Here is a 21970-nt window from a genome sequence, read left to right on the forward strand (position 1 = left end):
TCTGTGTTCTCATTCAAAAAAGTCTCCACAGCCTGGATACCACTCAAATTGTTAATGTTGGTATACAAACTATTCACATCTAGTGTTACTAAATAACATTCAACAGGTACTATATTAAGATCACGAATGGCAGACAAAAAATGTGAAGTTTCCCGCAAAAAAGAGGGAATAAAACCTAATAAAGGAGATATACTTTTTTCTAGTGCCATGGCAAGAGGAGAAAGCAAAGAACCAGTGGAGGCCACTATTGGTCTTCCCGGAGGACATGTGAGATTTTTGTGAATCTTGGGCAACGTGTAAAGGACATATAGACAGCAATGCGATTTTTTTTTGTCGCAATCGACCGCATGCGTTTCCAGGCGGCAAATTGACGCCTCTAAAAATTACTACATGTTGCATTTCCATGCCAAGCCGCAAACGACGAGACGACACATGCGTCGTCAAACGCGGCAAAACGCGAACAAATAAAAACACATGCGTCCCTAATGTTAAATATAGGAATACACAACGCATGCGGCTATATGCGGTACAAACGCTGCGGACACAACCGCAAATGTGAAACCAGCCTTACAATACACATTTAAATGGAGTGTGTTATCCAAAAATCTGGGTAGTCTTCGTTTGTAGACTTGTGAGCTCCTAGATGTTTGTTAAATGTGTTTTATACATTAGAAAAAATAAATGTTGCAGTTTTCACAGGAGTCACTAAGACCAATACTCCAATTACATTTCCTGTTCTTTTCAGAAGCCACATGGATATAGCATTGCTCTAACCATATTAACTTTTTACATGAAAGCCTTCTGAAGAGGATTGAAGGTATATCGACATCAACCATTCTAAATGGTTGATAACACTGGTCTACAAAAAAAAAAAAAAAATTCTGGCATGGACTTTAAGAACAGTTTTAGACTAATTTGAGGGTGCTGAATTCAAATCTGATCTTATAATTTTTCAATCACATCATGTTTTTGCGTTATAGGTATATAGCCCATTTTCATGAATTCCATGATAAATATAAGTAGTGTATGAAAAGTGCCGGTTTATACGGTTCACTAAGGTAAATTTATTTTAATTTGGGTGGTTAATTTGTGTTGATTTGAAAATGGTTACCTTTCTTTTGGGTCTGCAAGGAGGGTACACAAAATACCCTTGTTTTCTGTGCTACTGGGACAGTAGAGCTACAGCAGAGCATTGGGTGAAAACTGAATGGCCTCAGCGACAGTTTGGCATCTGGCAATAAGAATGTCATCCATGATCCTCTAGTGGATAGGAAGAATATTGTCTTTCCTCCCTTACACATAAAACTTGGATTGATGAAGCAGTTTGTCAAAGCTCTCAATCACAGTGGAGAATGCTTTATATATGTTCAACTTTTCCTGGTCTTAGTGAAGAGAAGAAAAAGGCTGGAATATTTGATGGACCTCAAATAAGAACACTTATGAGAGACCCAAATTTTATCACATCAATGAATGAGACAGAAGAAAGAGCTCGGAATGCATTTTGTAATGTGGTGCAGAATTTTCTAGGGACTAAGAAAGCAGACAACTATGAAGAGATTGTGGAAGAGCTACTAATAAGTCTGTGAAATCTTGTATGTAGAATGAGTATCAAGATTCACTATTTACACAGCCATTTGGACGTTTTTCCAGAGAACCTTGGGGATGTGAGCGAGGAACAAGGGGAATATTCTGTCCCCGGGGCCTGTGGCTGCAAATATGGCTCTGTGAGATGATGAATCTCTTAACCCTACTTACAATTGGTCACGTTCGCAGATGGCTTAACTCAGCTGCCGGCACATGTTATGAAGAATCCAGAAGAGACTTTGATTTCTTTAAAAATTCTTGTTAAATGCATAAACAGCAGCAGCAGGTAAAACATACTTTCTTTGAGACAAGCTGAAAGCACATGTGCCTCTAATGAAGCCAAGATGGAGACTGAGACACAGGGAGAAGAAGAAGGAAGTGACATGTCACCAAGCAGAGGGAGACATGGAGACAGACGGGACAAACTTGATGGAAAGGGAGGATTTCAGCTAAGCAAAACACAGGAACACATAGCAACAATAAACAATATGAGAACTGCAATACAGCATGTAAAATGTACGGGGAAGTCTGTAAAATGTCTCATTCATGGGACATAACACTCCCCGTCTGAAATATTTAGATTTCATAATTATTATGATGTCCTCTGGGGATGTCACTGTAGACCTGAAAAACAAAAGGAAAATAAGCATGCAAGTAATAAAAACAGTTCTAGTCCAATTGGCATGGTACAATCTTCAGTTGGAGGCATGAAGTCCTCAACAGCGGGATAGTCCGAGTCCAAACATAAACCCATCTTCAGATTGGGGAAGCCGCAACGTGCAAACACTTCCACCGACCCAACAATCTGCTGGAGAAAGTTCAAATGTTCCAACACAGCTGGAGGAATATATGGCGGTACGTTCCCTGCCGTGAGCTGTGTCCATAAACAATGACTTTCATGTGATGTCCTCCTTTGGTAAAAGTATCACAAGCTCAGTGACTGGACGGAAGAAAACACAAGTTGAACCGCCTTTCGTAACCTTGACTTCTACCTTACGGATCTTCCCGTCATTGCTTGGTGTAACCTTGGTGATAAGACCCATTGGCCAGTCGTTGCGATTAGCTTTATCCTTAAGGAGGACAAGGTCTCCATCTTGGAGATTAGGTTTTGCAGTCTGCCATTTGTGACGGCTTTGGAGAATGTGCAGGTATTCAGTTTTCCAGCGGTGCCAAAAGACATTGGACAAATGTTGTACCTGTTTCCACTGATGTCTGTAAATGCCCCCGTACACAAACTTCCCTGGAGGGATTGCGGCAGCTCCAACCTTCCGAGTAAGAAGTGTAGCAGGAGTAAGGATCATTGGTGCATCAGGGTCCGATGTTACTGGCACCAATGGTCTTGTGTTTATCACGGCAGACACTTCAGCCAGGAAGGTAACCAACACTTCATGGGTGAGGGGTAACTTGTGATCTAGCAACATCGAATCTAGGATTCTTCGAGCAATGCCAATCATACATTCCCACGATCCTCCCATATGCGAGGAATGTGGAGGGTTGAACACCCAAGTACACCCATTGTCAGTCAAAAAGTTGTCCAACTGTAGTTCTTTGCACGCTCCCACAAAGTTAGTGCCACAGTCAGATTTAAGTTGCTTGGCAGGTCCCCGGATAGAAAAGAATCTTCTGAGGGCATTAATGAAACAAGAGGAATCCATGGATTCAATTACCTCAATGTGAACTGCTCGGATGCTAAGACAGGTGAACAGCACGGCCCACTGCTTACTGTTTGCAGCTCCACCACGGGTCCTTCTTGTAACCACCGACCATGGGCCGAAAACATCTACGCCGATGTACGAGAATGGCTGGTCTGTGTTTAGCCGGTCCGCTGGAAGATTTGCCTTTTGTTGATGTTGCTGTTTTCCTTTTAATTTTTGACATTTAATGCATTCATGGAGCACTGAGGAGACGCATCTCTTCATCACCACGATCCATAGGCCAGCGGACCTTATAGCGCCTTTGGTAAACTGTCTTCCTTGATGATGCACTCGTTCATGATAGTGACGGACCAACAGCATGGCAATGTAGTGCCGACCCGGGATGATGATAGGATTCTGCTCCTTATCACATAGGTCAAACTTCTCTATACGACCACGCACCTTGCACAATCCGTGATGATCGATCACTGGGTTCAATTCAAACAGAGAACTGTTCTTAGACAGGCTAGTACCCCTTGTGATACTGTCGATCTCGTGGCCATATTCTTCTTGTTGCACACATCGGATGATGAATTGCTTGGCATGTCTGATATCAGCAACGGTAGGGTGTCCTCTACACATATGCCAGCCACAACACTCCAATGTCTTGTTACCGGCAAAGGAATGGGTGATGTGAATTGGACAAGCTATGGCTGACCATCTTGAGAAGCGCTCAAAGTGGAGAGATATCACATTAAATTTTGGCATCACAGAAGTGTAGTCAGTAGAAATAATTGGCCTGATCTCTTTGTCAGATTCTGGTTCCACCAGCTCATAAATGTTGTTGAACTCCCTTGAACTGGAATCCTTGTACAAGAGTCTTGGAGGTGACACCCACATGTTGTCATGTTGGAGTTTAGACGCGGCGGTGAGTCTCATCCCTCAGTCGGCTGGATTCATGTCAGTAGGGACGTAGTGCCACTGGTCAGTAGAAAAGCTTCTGATACACTCTACTCTATTGCTGACATAGACAGACATAACATTGTTTTGTTTGGTTGTAGATGTAACCAAGTACCACTTTACTGTCTGTGTAGAAAGTAAATAAATCAATAGCAATGTCCATTTCGTCCTTTATAGCTTCAGCTAACTGCACTGCCAGAACGGCGGCACAAAGTTCGAGTCTTGGAACAGAGTGAGCAAGTTTCGGGGTTAGTTTTGCCTTATCGAGGATGAACCCACAATGCACCTTGTTATCTTCTTCCAAGGTCTTCAGGTAGGCTACGGCAGCTATAGCCTCTGTAGAAACGTCGGAGAAAATGTGGACTTATCTTCTAATGATGGCTGAAAGGGTGCCTGGGGAATAACATCATGGAACTTGGAAATGCTCTAAGATCTTCAGAGACTTCTTCCACGCCTCCCACCTTTGTTGTTTCTGGGATGGTAGCGGAGTGTCCCAATCCGTACTGTCGGCGGTCAACTGTCTCAACAGGGTCATTCCATGTCAAGTGAACCAATGATTTTTACCACTATATTTTTAATTCTTTTGAGATTTTGTTATTTGGTAATAGTGTGTCAGAGAATGCAAAATGTGAAGAAAAAAAATTTCTAGATTTTTTTTTTTTATTTTTGATTGATTTTCAAAGTTCGGAAAAAGTGCGAATTTCTGTGTTGCCTGCCTTTACATTTCTCCCCATAACTCAGGCTAGAAAAGAGATAGAGAAACAAAATAAACACCATTCTACTCAGAACAGTACAGGCTTTCACCAGATATGTCACAAGCGTATCTTTGATAATAATTTACCTATTCGAACGCAAGCGCAAAACTTTAAAATGCATTTCCGAAAAAAACGTTTATTTTAAAAATTTCAAAAACTGCACATGTGCCTGCTATGCTCCTATTCACATCTGTACCAAAACACAAGATGGGATCATGATGGGATCATATTTTAAAAAATAAAACTATTACAGTGTCAGTTCAAAAATCTTGATTTCAGATCTGCTCAGCTTGTGGTCTAACAGTGTGGGGTCTAGATTTGCCAAATAATCCATGATTGCTAGATATTACTGTATTATTTTATTATGTTACAGCTTAGAAGCAGGAGAGGACAGAGGAGAAAGCTTTGTTAGGGCTGAGAATGACCAGGGGTAGACAGTGAATGCAGAGCAGATGACAGGTCAGCAGCTCGGGCCTCTAGAGGCCGTATTCACACCAAATCTTATCACCCAGGCAACTCCTCAAATGGAGAGAGAAAAATATTCTTAACATCCAGTTCATGTATTGTACAAACCAGGACTACGAAGAGGAGGAGGAGGAGGAGAGTTTGTTATAACATCAGTTACAGGAAGCAGAACCCATCACAGGGACTCAGCAATACCGGACTGTCATCCCATGTAGTGGAAATAAAGACAGTGACGTCCATGAGGTGGTAGAAGAAGGCACAAGATTGTCAATGGATGACGCAACTGGTTATGTGACCTGTGAATATGATCGGCGCTGACGGCTACTGGACTCTCCAAAGATTGTGAAAATGAAGACGTAGAAGTGACTTTTCTGCACCTTCTGGTCCAGCGCCGTCCTTTGTGTATCCAAGAAAACCAGACATTGTAAAAGTGAACAAAAATCAGATATAACTCAGTTGGAGCTGAGCACCATGACAGCCATACATACTCTGACACAGAAGGAAACGGCCATTGCTAGTGAGCGCTTATGGGCAAGATGACATTTCATCCTCTAGAAGGGACACATTGATGATAGAAGGCCAGTGTAAAAACCTACTATTAATTGTTTAATTAGTTCATATTTTATAGTACGAGGATTTAACTACTGGACTATTCTTCTTAAACACTTCAGAAATGACATGTTTAGTGATATAGTAGAAAAAAAATTGTTCCATGTATAAATTCGTGGTAGAAATATTGGTTCTTTTATTCTTGTTTTTAACATAATTAGGACAAGACTGTATTTAGAAAATCACACTTGAGGATATGAGCACCTTTTATCTTTTGGCTTGTTCAATGAATTCAGGTTGAAAATGCTGAGCAAGTTGTTATGATGATTAAGATGTGTTTATTCTGGCACTTCGGTATTTGTTTTTTGTGTTTCTTTATTGTTACATATAAATGTTGAATGCAATAAGTTGTAATTTGAAAAGAAAAAAGGAAGAAACTCACACAAACATAAAATCAGATGATTCAAGGCTTAAAAAAAAATACAAATGTGATAGATCCCAAGTTGAATCCCTGTACAAATATAAACAAGGACACAAGTAACACACATGCATGTTTTCACAATTTTAAAACATACGTTTTTTTCAGAATTGTGCATCAAATTTTTTAATTTGATTTCTCCAAAACAAAATATAAAGAAACATAGTCTTGTGACATATCAAATGAAAGCCAGTACCGTTCTGAGAAAAATGATGCCTCTCCCACCTCTATATCTTAATTCTAGCCCGAGATATGATAGAAAATGTAAAGCCATACCAGGCCAAAATCCATGCTTTTTCAAAACTTTAAAAATCTGTAAAAAATTAACTGATGAAGAAAAAAATTCTAAACTTTTAATTTGTAATTAACTAAAGTTGTACTTCATAAAAACAAAAAATAAAAAAAATCTAAAGACGTAAGGTAAAAAAAATATTCATATTTGGATCACTTGATATGGAATGACCCAACAGTAAACACATCCCACAATGGACAAAAAATACCTTTGATCTCTCACACATGCTTGTAGTCATGTATTACACTTCAAGAGATCACATATCGCAGTCAAGGACACTCCACCAACGCATTAAATAAACTAAAGAAAAACAAGGAGTATAAGTCCCATTTAGAAAAATATAAATACACATTTTTTATTTATAGAAAAAACACAATAAATTGCTTAGTAACAATTAATCATTAGAGACATAATCTGAACAGCAAGGGAAACTAAGGAAAACACTGATAAAATCTATACGATGTCAGCCCCTATGAAAAAAAATTCTTGAAATTTTCAGCATAGCGAGTGTGAACTAGCTGAGTGTGACCTGAGCGTAAGTGTGAACGGCGGTAAGGGTGACTTGTGATTCAGTGACTTTGGAATCAGGGAGTTTCCAAGGGAGGAATTGCTGTCTGTTTTTTATTAATACTTTGTATTTTTATTTAACGTTTCTGTGTGGTGCAATCCCCATTAGGAAATGTGCTCCACTATTGTTAATGCCATCCAGTGCACATCTTGCCACATGTATGCAATCCTTGATCAGCCGGTCGAGGGTGCATACTGCTTTGCGAGATGTGAGCATGTTGTGCATTTGGAAGCCCAGATTCTGGATCTAAATGTGCAGCTGGCAACACTGAGATTCATTGACAACATGGAAAGGAGTCTTCTGCTCACTGAGCAGACGCTCAATGGGATAGATGAGGGGGGGATGGTAGGATGGAGCTGCAGGACAGTGAAGTAGCAAGCTGGGTGACAGTTAGGAAGCGGGGTAGAGGGAAGAGTGCCAGGGAGGCTAGTCCTGGTCTGGCACACCCCAATAAGTTGGCAGATGAGGGGGGTGCCAGTACAGGGGTAGCACTGCTGCAGCCAGGCATGTCCTCTTAAAGCCGGAGGAGCGACTGCTCCAGTAAGGAGGGAAATAGGAGAGCAGGGCAGGCCAGACAGGTGCTGGTAGTGGGGGACTCAATTATTAGGAGAACAGATAGGGCAATCTGTCACAAAGACAGGGATCGTCGAACGGTGTGCTGCCTACCTGGCGCTCGAGTCCGACACATCACTTATCGGGTGGACAGATTACTGGGAGGGGCTGGTGAGGACCCAGCGGTCATGGTGCACATTGGGACAAATGACAAAGTTAGAGGTAGGTGGAAGGTCCTTAAAGATGATTTCAGGGAATTAGGCTGCAAGCTGAAAGCAAGGACCTCCAACGTGGTATTTTCAGAAATACTGCCTGTACCACGTGCCACGCCAGAGAGGCAACGGGAGATTAGGGAGGTTAATAAGTGGCTCAAGAATTGGTGTAGGAAGGAGGGGTTTGGGTTCCTGCAGAACTGGGCTGACTTCTCAGTTGGCTACAGGCTCTACGCTAGGGACGGGCTGCACCTCAATGGGGAAGGTGCAGCTGTGCTGGGGGAGAAAATGGCTAGAAGGTTGGAGGAGTGTTTAAACTAGGTATTGGGGGGAGAGTATTTATAGGAGGGGAAGATAGTGCAGATAGAGACCAGGGCACAAATAAGGAAGTTGGGGGTGGCGGTGACATGGGGGGTGGGGTTAGAACAGTTAATAATTTAAGAAAGAATAGAGGTACAGAGAGGAACATCAAGTGCATGTATACTAATGCCAGAACCCTCGCCAACAAAATGGACGAATTAGAACTAATGTTGTTGGAGCATAATTATGACATGGTGGAGATGTCTGAGACGTGGCTGGATGAGAGCCATGACTGGGCTGTTAACTTGCAGGGCTATAGCCTTTTCTGAAATGACCGTACAGATAGGCGAGGGAGTGGGGTGTGGCTATATGTAAAATTGTCCTTAAAACCCATCCTGCGTGATAATATAGGTGAATTTAATGAAAATGTAGAGTCCCTGTGGGTGGAGATAAGGGGAGGGGGAAAAAATAATAAATTACTGATAGGGGTTTGTTATAAATCTCCAAAAATAATGGAATCAATGGAGAATATCCTCGTAAAGCAAATAGATGAAGCTGCGACTCAAGGTGAAGTCATTATTATGGGGGACTTCAACTACCCTGAAATAGATTGGGGAACAGAAACTTGCAGTCCCAGCAAAGGTAATCGGTTTTTGACAACCATGAGAGACAATTACCTTTCACAACTGGTTCAGGACCCAACAAGGAGGGAGGCACTGCTAGACCTAATATTAACCAACAGGCCAGGGAATAGTGATCACAAAATAATAAGTTTTCATGTATCCTTTAATAAGATGTGTAATAGAGGGGTTACACGGACACTAAACTTCAGGAAGGCAAATTTCCAACGGATGAGAGATGATCTTGGTGCAATTAACTGGGATGATATCCTCAGACATAAAAATACACAAAGAAAATGGGAGACGTTTATTAGTATCCTGGATAGGACCTGTGCACAGTATATACTGTATGGGAATAAACATACTAGAAATAGGAGGAAACCAATATGGCTAAATAGAGCTGTAAGGGGCGCAATAAGGGACAAAAAGAAAGCATTTAGATAATTAAAGGAAGTAGGTAGTGAGGAGGCATTAAAAAAATACAAAAAATTTAATAAATTCTGTAAAAAGCAAATCAAGGCAGCAAAGATTGAGACAGAGAGACTCATTGCCAGAGAGAGTAAAAATAATCCCAAAATATTCTTTAACTACATAAATAGTAAAAAACTAAAAAATGATAGTGTTGACCCCCTTTAAAATAGTCTGGGTGAAATGGTGGATGAGGATGAGGAAAAAGCCAATATGCTAAATGAATTTTTTTCATCAGTATTTACAAAAGAAAATCCCATGGCAGACAAAATGACTAGTGATAACAATTCCCAATTAAATGTCACCTGCTTAACCCAGCAGGAAGTACGGCGGCGTCTAAAAATCACTAAAATTGACAAATCTCCGGGCCCGGATGGGATACACCCTCGAGTACTGCAGGAATTAAGTACAGTCATTGATAGACCATTATTTTTAATCTTTAAAGACTCCATAATAACAGGGTCTGTACCACAGGACTGGCGTATGGCAAATGTGGTGCCAATATTCAAAAAGGGGACAAAAACTGAACTCGGTAATTATAGGCCAGTAAGCTTAACCTCTACTGTGGGTAAAATCCTGGAGGGCATTCTAAGGGATGCTATACTGGAGTATCTGAAGAGGAATAACCTCATGGCCCAGTATCAGCACGGGTTTACTAGGGACCGTTCATGTCAGACTAATTTGATCAGCTTCTATAAAGAGGTAAGTTCCGGACTGGACCAAGGGAACCCAGTAGATGTAGTGTATATGGACTTTTCAAAAGCTTTTGATATGGTGCCACACAAAAGGTTGTTACATAAAATGAGAATAATGTGGATAGGGGAGGATGTGTGTAAGTGGATTGAGGGCTGGCTCAGTGATAGCAAACAAAGGGTGGTTATTAATGGAGCACACTCGGACTGGGTCGCGGTTAGCAGTGGGGTACCACAGGGGTCAGTATTGGGCCCTCTTCTTTTTAACATATTTATTAATGACCTTGTAGGGGGCATTCAGAGTAGAATTTCAATATTTGCATTTGACACTAAACTCTGCAGGGTAATCAATACAGGGGAGGACAATTTTATATTACAGGATGATTTATGTAAACTAGAAGCTTGGGCTGATAAATGGCAAATGAGCTTTAATGGGGATAAATTTAAGGTCATGCACTTGGGTAGAAGTAATAAGATGTATAACTGTGCTTAATTCTAAAACTCTGGGCAAAATCGTCAATGAAGAAGACCTGGGTGTATGGGTGGATGACAAACTCATATTCAGTGGCCAGTGTCAGGCAGCTGCTACAAAGGCAAATAAAATAATGGGATGCATTAAAAGAGGCATAGATGCTCATGAGGAGAACATAATTTTACCTCTATACAAGTCACTAGTTCGACCACACTTAGAATACTGTGTACAGTTTTGGTCTCCGGTGTATAAGAAAGACGTAGCTGAACTAGAGCGGGTGCAGAGAAGAGCGACCAAGGTTATTAGAGGTCTGGGGGGTCTGCAATACCAAGATAGGTTAATACACTTGGGGCTATTTAGTTTGGAAAAACGAAGGCTAAGGGGTGATCTTATTTTAATGTATAAATATATGAGGGGACAGTACAAAGACCTTTCTGATGATCTTTTTAATCATTGACCTGAGACAGGGACAAGGGGGCATCCTCTACGTCTGGAGGAAAGAAGGTTTAAGCATAATAACAGACGCGGATTCTTTACTGTAAGAGCAGTGAGACTATGGAACTCTCTGCCGTATGATGTTGTAATGAGTGATTCATTACTTAAATTTAAGAGCGGACTGGATTCCTTTCTGGAAAAGTATAATGTTACAGGGTATATACACTAGATTCCTTGATAGGGCGTTGATCCAGGGAACTAGTCTGATTGTCGTATGTGGAGTCAGGAAGGAATTTTTTTCCCCAAGGTGGAGCTTACTCTTTGCCACATGTTTTTTTTTTTTTTTTTGCCTTCCTCTGGATCAACATGTTAGGGCATGTTACGTTAGGCTATGGGTTGAACTAGATGGACTTAGTCTTCCTTCAACCTTAATAACTATGTAACTATGTAACTCTGCTTATTTTCCATCATAAAGTGCTAAAAGTGCATATCAAGGCAAGAGAAACTACCCAGACCGGGTTACTATCGGTCAGTCCATACAAATCCCACAGTGGGGTACCGAACACATTTCGGCATATACCGTACCCGACCCGGTTCAATATCTCTTACCCATTACGCAGACACACAGGGATCACCGCCGGAGCCCCAACGCGTGTTTCACGTCGTCTTCGTCAGGGGGCAGTCAACAGTATCTTGCCTTGAATGGTGATGGGTGCGATAAACCCGAGAGGATCATAGATACTATTCACAACAGATAGGACTCCTCGATTAGTTAAAGGCTTATCACAAGCTGACACATGGAAAGTGAACGTGTCCTGCTTAATATCCCAAAGTAGACCGAGTCTGCGTTGCGTGGGAGGAACATCAGAACCCAGAACAATATCCCTTACACCAGCAGCGTGATCCTCAGATGAAAATGCTTCCATTACCTTTTTACTGTTGGAGATGATCTTGTGGAGTCTAAGGTTTGCTGTTGACAGTATTTCCTGAGTCCTAGAGAACATTTTGATTGTCTTTTCACTTGTGGGAAGAGACTTAAGCCCATCATCTACGTAGAAGTTTCTTTCCACAAATAGACCAGCATCAGACCCAAATTCTCTCTCACTTTCTTTTTAATCAATAGATGGCCACTGCAGGCGAGGGGCTGTTCCCGAAGACTTGCACCTTCATCCTGTAGTCTATGACCTTCTTATGGACGTCAATAAATAATAACGCACTTGGCACTCAAAGATTCATTTGCAAGATGAACGTAAAAGTTTTGTTTATTTGTGCGACCAGTTAAGAGATTTTAAACGTTTTCGGTCACAAGACCTTCATCAGAAACATCTCTTCTGAAACTGCAAAATATGCAAACGAAAATTACATGATTGTAAAAAACCATATGATATACAGTTGAATTTCAGATAAGAGAACAAGTACATACACAAAAGAAGAACAAACCAGATTGCAGTGGATGTTGTACAAGAAAAAATTACATCACCTGATATTTATTTATCATGTGATGTAATTTTTTCTTGTACAACATCCACTGCAATCTGGTTTGGGCGAATTCCTTTTCCATAATCTTTATGAACTCTTTGTCCTCCCTTGCAGGTGCTAGCTGGTTGTCTTCTCTTGTAGAGTTAAAAACTGTTGACCCGAGGTCATCATTGTGAGACAGGAATGTGTTTGTGTCGTCAGAGGTTTCTTTCTTCCACTTGTTATCCCTTATCTTCTCTTTCACCCAGTAATGATGTGGGCATGGTTGAAAGTAAGTGTTGCGACCATTTGGTAGGACATGAGTCTTAAATGAGGAAATCCTCGTGGGTCTCTTCATTTTTCCTATACAGACATTGCCTATGATAACCCAGCCTAGGTCAAAGCGTTGAGCAAATGGAGCGTTGTGTGGCCCGTTGATTTGCTGACGTACCTTGTGTAGTCGCAGAATGTCTCTGCCAAGCAAGATCAGAATGTTTGCGCTGTTGTGGAGAGCTGTTATCTTGCCTGCCAAAGTCCTTAGATGAGGGTGGAGTGCAGCCTCTGGAATTGGGATTTCCTGTCTGTTGGACGGTATCTGGTTGCATTCGACCAGAGTGGGTAAGGGTATCTTCACATTGTTCATAAGAGAAGACATCATGAGTCCATTTGCTCTTCTCCCAGAGACCTCTGTAACACCACTGCAGGTGCCCAGGGTGTAGGGGTGAGAGTTTCCCTTTAAGTCAAACATATCAAAGAGCTTTGACCTTGCAAGTGACCGGTTGCTCTGATCGTCCAGGATAACGTACACACTTGAGGTTTTCTCTGGTCGACCCTTGGGATACATATTCACCAGGCATATCTTCGCACACGACTTGTCCCAGAGGCCTTCTCCGCAGACTTCTGTGCATGAAGAAGATATTGTGATAGAACTCGCTGTTTGAACAGCATCCTCCCCGCCTTGCCTTGTGGTAGGGGAAGGCATAGGCTGTGCAGTGTTAGACTGGGATGGATGGAGCGCTTGCACATGCTCCTCATTGTCGCGCTCCAAACACTTAATAGATATTTTACAGTCCTTAGCAAAGTGTTCAGTAGAAGCGCAGCACCTGTAACATATCCCAAAGTTCTTCAGAAGCTCTTTGCGTTCCTGGAGTGGTTTCTTTCTGAAGCCGATGCACTTCTTTAAGGCCATGTGCACACGTTCAGGATTTTTCGCGTTTTTTTGCGTTTTTTCGCTATAAAAACGTGATAAAAACGCAAAAAAAAAAACGCTTACATATGCCTCCTATTATTTACAGGGTATTCCGCATTTTTTGTGCAAATGTTGCGATTTTTTCCGCGGAAAAATCGCATCGCGGAAAAAAAAGCAACATGTTCATTAAAAATGCGGAATTGCGGGGATTCCGCACACCTAGGAGTGCATTGATCTGCTTACTTCCCGCACGGGGCTGTGCACACCATGCGGGAAGTAAGCAGATTATATGCGGTTGGTACCCAGGGGTGGAGGAGAGGAGACTCTCCTCCACGGACTGGGCACCATATAATTGGTCAAAAAAAAAGAATTAAAATAAAAAATAGTCATATACTCACCTTCGATGTCTTCCCGCCTCTCCGCTGCATGCTGCCGCTTCGGTTTCTATAGCTGGTGTGCGGTGAAGGACCTGCGATGACGTCGCAGTCTTGTGATTGGTCGAGACCGGTCATGTGATCGAGACCGGTCATGTGACCGCGACGTCATGGAAGGTCCTGAACCACACCGGCATCTATAGGAACGGACGCCTGCAGGTGAGTATAACCATTTTTTTAATTTTTTTATTATTTTTAAACATTCTATCTTTTACTATAGATGCTGCATAGGCAGCATCTATAGTAAAAAGTTGGTGTCACTTGTCAAACGCTATGTTTGACAAGTGTGACCAACCTGTCAGTCAGTTTTCCAAGCGATGCTACAGATCGCTTGGAAAACTTTAGCATTCTGCAAGCTAATTACGCTTGCAGAATGCTAAAAAAACGAAAAAAAAAACGCAAAAAAAAAAATGTGGATTTCTTGCAGAAAATTTCCGGTTTTCTTCAGGAAATTTCTGCAAGAAATCCGGACGTGTGCACATACCCTAAGGGGTGAGGTTTCTTGTGAATGGGACACATACGATTAGGATTCTCAACCTTCTCACCTTTATTGCTCTTATCTTGTGATACTGGAGGTGTGGGAAGAACATCAGTCTTCTTGACAGACATTGGAGCTTGGCCGTTCCTGTAGTTAAGACGTGGACTCTCTTGTTTAGGAGATGAAACGGGGTCGCTGTGTTCTTTATAGGAAAAACTTGGATCAGTCTTACACTCTGCAATATTTTCGATGAACTCGCATAAGTAGGAAAATGGAGGGAAGGAGACTTTGGTTTTCCCTGTTATATTTTGATCCAAGCATGGTCCACTTATTTTGGATATTGGATGGCAGCTTGGCAACTATTGGGGTTACCCCATGAGCAGTGTCCAGGTAGCTGAGGCCAGGCAGGTACGGGTCTGCTTTGGCCAGCTGAAGCTCTAACAGAAGGTCGCTGAGCTCTTGGAACCTTGTACTGTCTTTGATACCTTTTGGAAATTCCTCTAGTTGCTTGAACAGGGCCTTTTCTATGGCCTCAGGACTGACATAGCTTCTTTCTAGCCTGTTCCATGCAGCGGTGAGACCCGCAATAGGATTACTGATGTAGACGGATTTAAGTCTCTTGACCCGATATGTTGATTGTGGCCCAAGCCACTTGATTAGCAGGTCTAGCTCTTCAGTGGCGGTAATGCCGAAGTCACTGATTGTGGTTTTAAAAGTACAATTCCAGCCCCTGTAGTTCTCAGGTTTATCGTCAAACTTTGTAAGATCGGTCTTAGTTATATCACGCCGAATCATGTACCTTGCAAAGCCAGTCATCTCAGCATTCTCCAATTTTGGAAGGACCGTTGTTGGCTGGATAGCGTTGTTCGTACAGTCTGTGCTTTGACCTGGGAATGCAGGAACATGTGGGGCAGTGTTGGCGTTCAGTCCATTAACTGGCTTAATGAGCTTTGTTTCTGCCACACATGGGACTGCAATTGTGTGACTGACCGGAGTGTGGTGACTTGCCTGCATATTGGCCTCGTATGTTTGTGTATAAGGTTTGGTGAGGTGCAGGTTTCTGGTACATTCCGGTGCACAGAGGAGGATCAGGATGCAGGGTTGGCAGCGTATTGTACTGACCTTGGGTGCAGGATGCAGGTAAACACTCTGTGTCCTGTTGTCTCAGGGGAGCATCTGTGCAATAAGGAAGGATTGCAGGAGCAGGGGGAGCGCTGTATTGGCTTTGTACATAGTCTCTAGTACGCTTAAGAGGGTCTTCAGTATCAAAATCACTTAAACTGAGACTGTCTCTTTGGCTCCCTCTGATGGCTTGTTCCAGGACCTTTAACCTTGCCATGGCTTTGGCGTGTTCGCATTCCTTCTCTAGGACCTCTGTTTCTCCCTTTCTTTTCATCTCTAGGGCCTCTGTTTCTGCCTTTCTGCACACTGCTTTAGCTGCCTCTATTTCCATCTCAGTTTTCTTTTGAGCGAAGACAGCTTGTATTTTAGTGGCCTCAGCTTCTGCACGTGCTCTTATGAGCTGTTCACTGAGGGTTGAGGATTTTGAAGAGCGTGACTTAGATGATCGCTTTGACTGGCTGAGCTGGAAATACAAGATGACATCTCGGCTATTAGCGCAATTCTTGCCTCTGTCTTGGCTTTTATATCGTGCACTATGCTTTCTCTCTCAGAGTTAAGTTGTTACATAGTTACATAGTTACATAGTTATTAAGGTTGAAGGAAGACTGTAAGTCCATCTAGTTCAACCCATAGCCTAACCTAACATGCCCTAACATGTTGATCCAGGGGAAGGCAAAAAAAACCCATGTGGCAAAGAGTAACTCCACCATGGGGAAAAAAATTCCTTCCCGACTCCACATACGGCAATCAGACTAGTTCCCTGGATCAACGCCTTATCAAGGAATCTAGTGTATATACCCTGTAACATTATACTTTTCCAGAAAGATATCCAGTCCCCTCTTAAATTTAATTAATGAATCACTCATTACAACATCATATGGCAGAGAGTTCCATAGTCTCACTGCTCTTACAGTAAAGAATCCGCGTCTGTTATTATGCTTAAACCTTCTTTCCTCCAGACGTAGAGGGTGCCCCCTTGTCCCTGTCTCAGGTCTATGATTAAAAAGATCATCAGAAAGGTCTTTGTACTGTCCCCTCATATATTTATACATTAACATAAGATCACCCCTTAGTCTTCGTTTTTCCAAACTAAATAGCCCCAAGTGTAATAACCTATCTTGGTATTGCAGACCCCTCAGTCCTCTAATAACCTTGGTCGCTCTTCTCTGCACCCGCTCCAGTTCAGCTATGTCTTTCTTATACACCGGAGACCAGAACTGTGCACAGTATTCTAAGTGTGGTCGAACTAGTGACTTGTATAGAGGTAAAATTATGTTCTCCTCATGAGCATCTATGCCTCTTTTAATACATCCCATTATTTTATTAGCCTTTGTAGCAGCTGCCTGACACTGGCCACAATATGAGTTTGTCATCCACCCATACACCCAGGTCTTTTTCATTGACGGTTTTGCCCAGAGTTTTAGAATTAAGAATATAGTTATACATCTTATTACTTCTACCCAAGTGCATGACCTTACATTTATCCCCATTAAAGCTCATTTGCCATTTATCAGCCCAAGCTTCTAGTTTACATAAATCATCCTGTAATATAAAATTGTCCTCCCCTGTACTGATTACCCTGCAGAGTTTAGTGTCATCTGCAAATATTGAAATTCTACTCTGAATGCCCCCTACAAGGTCATTAATAAATATGTTAAAAAGAAGAGGGCCCAATACTGACCCCTGTGGTACCCCACTGCTAACCGCGACCCAGTCCGAGTGTGCTCCATTAATAACCACCCTTTGTTTCCTATCCCTGAGCCAGCTCTCAACCCACTTACACATATTTTCCCCTATCCCCATTACTCTCATTTTATGTAACAACCTTTTGTGTGGCACCGTATCAAAAGCTTTGGAAAAGTCCATATACACTACGTCCACTGGGTTCCCTTGGTCCAGTCCGGAACTTACCTCTTCATAGAAGCTGATCAAATTAGTCTGACATGAACGGTCCCTAGTAAACCCGTGCTGATACTGGGTCATGAGATTATTCCTCTTCAGATACTCCAGCATAGCATCCCTTAGAATGCCCTCCAGGATTTTACCCACAGTAGAGGTTAAACTTACTGGCCTATAATTACCGAGTTCAGTTTTTGCCCCTTTTTTGAATATTGGCACCACATTTGCTATACGTCAGTCCTGTGGTACAGACCCTGTTATTATGGAGTCTTTAAAGATTAAAAATAATGGTCTATCAATGATTGTACTTAGTTCCTGCAGTACTCGGGGGTGTATCCCATCCGGGCCCGGAGATTTGTCAATTTTAGTTATTTTTAGACGCCGCTGTACTTCCTGCTGGGTTAAGCAGGTGACATTTAATGGGGAATTTTTATCACTAGTCATTTTGTCTGCCATGGGATTTTCTTTTGTAAATACTGATGAAAAAAAGTCATTTAGCATATTGGCTTTTTCCTCATCCTCATCCACCATTTCACCCAGACTATTTTTAAGGGGGCCAACACTGTCATTTTTTAGTTTCTTACTATTTATATAGTTAAAGAATATTTTGGGATTATTTTTACTCTCTCTGGCAATGAGTCTCTCTGTCTCAATCTTTGCTGCCTTGATTTGCTTTTTACAGAATGTATTTAATTTTCTGTATTTATTTAATGCCTCCTCACTACCTACTTCCTTTAATTCTCTAAATGCTTTCTTTTTGTCCCTTATTGCGCCCCTTACAGCTCTATTTAGCCATATTGGTTTCCTCCTATTTCTAGTATGTTTATTCCCATACGGTATATACTGTGCACAGGTCCTATCCAGGATGCTAATAAATGTCTCCCATTTTCTAATAAATGTCTCCCATTTTAAAGCTTGCAGCTCTTTGCAGGGAACTGACGGGTTAAGTCTCTGTAAAACAGAGGTGCACTGATCTGCGATTTCTGTATACAGTTGATAATCTGAACACAGTTGTGCAAGGGTTCCATCTGGTGGTTGTTCGAGAGAAGCAGGCTGAGACAGACTGTCTATGTGACTCAGCAGTTTTTGCCATTGCTTTGCTATGGCACGGAGAAGATCATGTTTACTGGATTCTAGATTCTCCTTGACTTTACATGTGGGCTTTGTGGGACGTCTAGCCTTCTCACTAGATGGTGGATCAAGTTCTATACACTCTTCCTCTAACAATGGGTCTGGCAGAGACCGTGTAGTCATTCCTTCAGCCATCCTGATTCACAGGAAGAATGGGAGCTGTATAGTCTCTTATATGCTGAGAGCAGATGCTCTGCAGTAAGTTCTGTAGCTTTATAGAAGCTGTTGGTGGCTTTACAGATGAATCTGGTAAGTCTTTTTACTATTCTGTCCCCGGGGCCTGTGGCTGCAATTATGGCTCTGTGAGATGCTGAATCTCTTAACCCTACTTACAATTGGTCACGTTCGCAGATAGCTTAACTCAGCTGCCGGCACACGTTATGAAGAATCCAGAAGACACTTTGATTTCTTTAAAAATTCTTGTTAAATGCATAAACAGCAGCAGCAGGTAAAAAAATACTTTCTTTGAGACAAGCTGAAAGCACATGTGCCTCTAATGAAGCCAAGATGGAGACTGAGACACAGGGAGAAGAAGAAGGAAGTGACATGACATCCAGCAGAGGGAGACAGAAGGGACAAACTTGATGGAAAAGGAGGATTTCAGCTATGCAAAACACAGGAACACATAGCAAGGATAAACAATATGAGAACTGCAATACAGCATGTAAAATGTACGGGACAGTCTGTAAAATGTCTCATTCATGGGACTTAAAGGTACCTTCACACTAAGCGACGCTGTAGCGATATAGACAACGATGCCGATCGCTGCAGCGTCGCTGTTTGGTCGCTGCAGAGCTGTCACACAGACCGCTCTCCAGCGACCAACGATGCCGAGGTCCCTGGGTAACCAGGGTAAACATCGGGTTGCTAAGCGCAGGGCCGCGCTTAGTAACCCGATGTTTACCCTGGTTACCAGCGTAAAAATGTAAAATAACAAACAGTACATACTCACCTTCGCGTCCCCCGGCGTCCGCTTCCTGCACTGACTGAGCGCCGGCCCTAACAGCAGAGCGGTGACGTCACTGCTGTGCTGTACTTTCACTTTATGGCCGGCGCTCAGTCAGTGCAGGAAGCGGATGGCGGGGGACGCGAAGGTGAGTATGTACTGTTTGTTATTTTACATTTTTACGCTGGTAACCAGGGTAAACATCGGGTTACTAAGCGCGGCCCTGCGCTTAGTAACCCGATATTTACCCTGGTTACCATTGTAAAACATCGCTGGTATCGTTGCTTTTGCTGCCAAACACAACGATACACGGCGATCTGACAACCAAATAAAGTTCTGAACTTTAACCAACGACCAGCGATATCACAGCAGGATCCTGATCGCTGCTGTGTGTCAAACACAACGATATCGCTAGCCAGGACGCTGCAACGTCACAGATCGCTAGCGATATCGTTTAGTGTGAAGGTACCTTAACAGGGAGCGTTTTCATCAGGACATTAAAACAATGGAAGAACGGTATCAAGGTCGGTGGGACTCACATATGATGGCTGACTATTGCTGGAGCTTGATGAGAGACAACCCAGAAGGGGTCATTCCATGTCAAGTGAACCAATGATTTTTACCACTATATTTTTAATTCTTTTGAGATTTTGTTATTTGGTAATAGTGTGTCAGAGAATGCAAAATGTGAAGAAAAAAAAAATTCTAGATTTTTTTTTTTATTTTTTATTGATTTTCAAAGTTCGGAAAAAGTGTGAATTTCCGTGTTGCCTGCCTTTACATTTCTCCCCATAACTCAGGCTAGAAAAGAGATAGAGAAACAAAATAAACCACCATTCTACTCAGAACTGTACAGGCTTTCACCAGATATGTCACAAGAGTATCTTTGATAATATTTTACCTATGCGAACGCAAGCGCAAAACTTTAAAACGCATTTCTGAAAAAAACGTTTAATTTAAAAATTTCAAAAACTGCACATGTGCCTGTTATACTCCTAGCCACATCTGTACCTAAATACAAGATGGGATCATGATGGGATCATATTTTAAAAAATAAAACTATTACAGTGTCAGTTCAAAAATCTTGATTTCAGATCTGCTCAGCTTGTGGTCTAACAGTGTGAGGTCTAGATTTACCAAATAATCCATGATTGCTAGATATTACGGTATTATTTTATTATGTTACAGAGTATTAGAAGCAGGAGAGGACAGAGGAGAAGCTTTGTTAGGGCTGAGAATGACCAGGGGTAGACGGTGACTGCAGAGCAGATGACAGGCAGCAGCTCGGGTCTCCACAGGCCAGATTCACACCAAATCTTATCACCCAGGCAACTCCTCAAATGGAGGGAGAAAAATACTCTTAACATCCAGTTCATGTATTGTACGAACCAGGACTACGGGGAGGAGGAGGAGAGTTTGTTATAACATCGGTTACAGGAAGCAGAACCCATCACAGGGACTCAACAATACCGGACTGTCATCCCATGTAGTGGAAATAAAGACAGTGACGTCCATGACGTGGTAGAAGGCGGCACAAGATCGGCAATGGATGACACAACTGGTTACATGACCTGTGAATATGATCGGCGCTGGTGGCTACTGGACTCTCCAAACATTGTGAAAATTAAGACGTAGAAGTGACTTTTCTGCACCTTCTGGTCCTGCGCCGTCCTTTGTGTATCCAAGAAAATCAGACATTGTAAAAGTGAACAAAAAACAGATATAACTCAGGTGGAGCCGAGCACCATGACAGCCGCACATACTCTGACACAGAAGGAAACGGCCATTGCTAGTGAGCGCTGATGGACAAGATGACATTTCACCCACTAGAAGGGACACATTGATGAGGCCAGTGTAAAAACCTACTAATTGTTTGATTAGTTCATATTTTATAGTACGAGGATTTAACTACTGGACTATTCTTCTTAAACACTTCAGAAATGACATGTTTAGTGATATAGTAGAAAAAAAATTGTTCCATGTATAAATAGGTGGTAGAAATATTGGTTCTTTTAATCTTGTTTTTAACATATAATTAGGATCAGACTGTATTTAGAAAACCACACTTGAGGATGTGATCACGTTTTATCTTTTGGTTTGTTCAATGAATTCAGGTTGAAAATGCTGAGCAAGTTGTGTTATGATGATTAAGATGTATTTATTCTGGCACTTCAGTAGTTTTTTGTGTTTCTTTATTGTTACATATAAATGCTGAATGCAATAAGTTGTAATTTGAAAAGAAAAAAGGAAGAAACTCACACAAACATAAAATCAGAT

General features: G+C 41.9%; 1 protein-coding gene across 2 annotated transcripts in view; it reads left to right on the forward strand.

Moving 5' to 3' along the window:
• ILRUN (inflammation and lipid regulator with UBA-like and NBR1-like domains) overlaps positions 1-21970 on the forward strand; it is a 618006-nt gene that overhangs the window by 407609 nt on the left and 188427 nt on the right. The gene's annotated exons all lie outside the window — the stretch shown is intronic.

This window comes from Ranitomeya variabilis, chromosome 3 (genome assembly GCF_051348905.1).
Source record: "Ranitomeya variabilis isolate aRanVar5 chromosome 3, aRanVar5.hap1, whole genome shotgun sequence".
NCBI lineage: Eukaryota > Metazoa > Chordata > Amphibia > Anura > Dendrobatidae > Ranitomeya > Ranitomeya variabilis.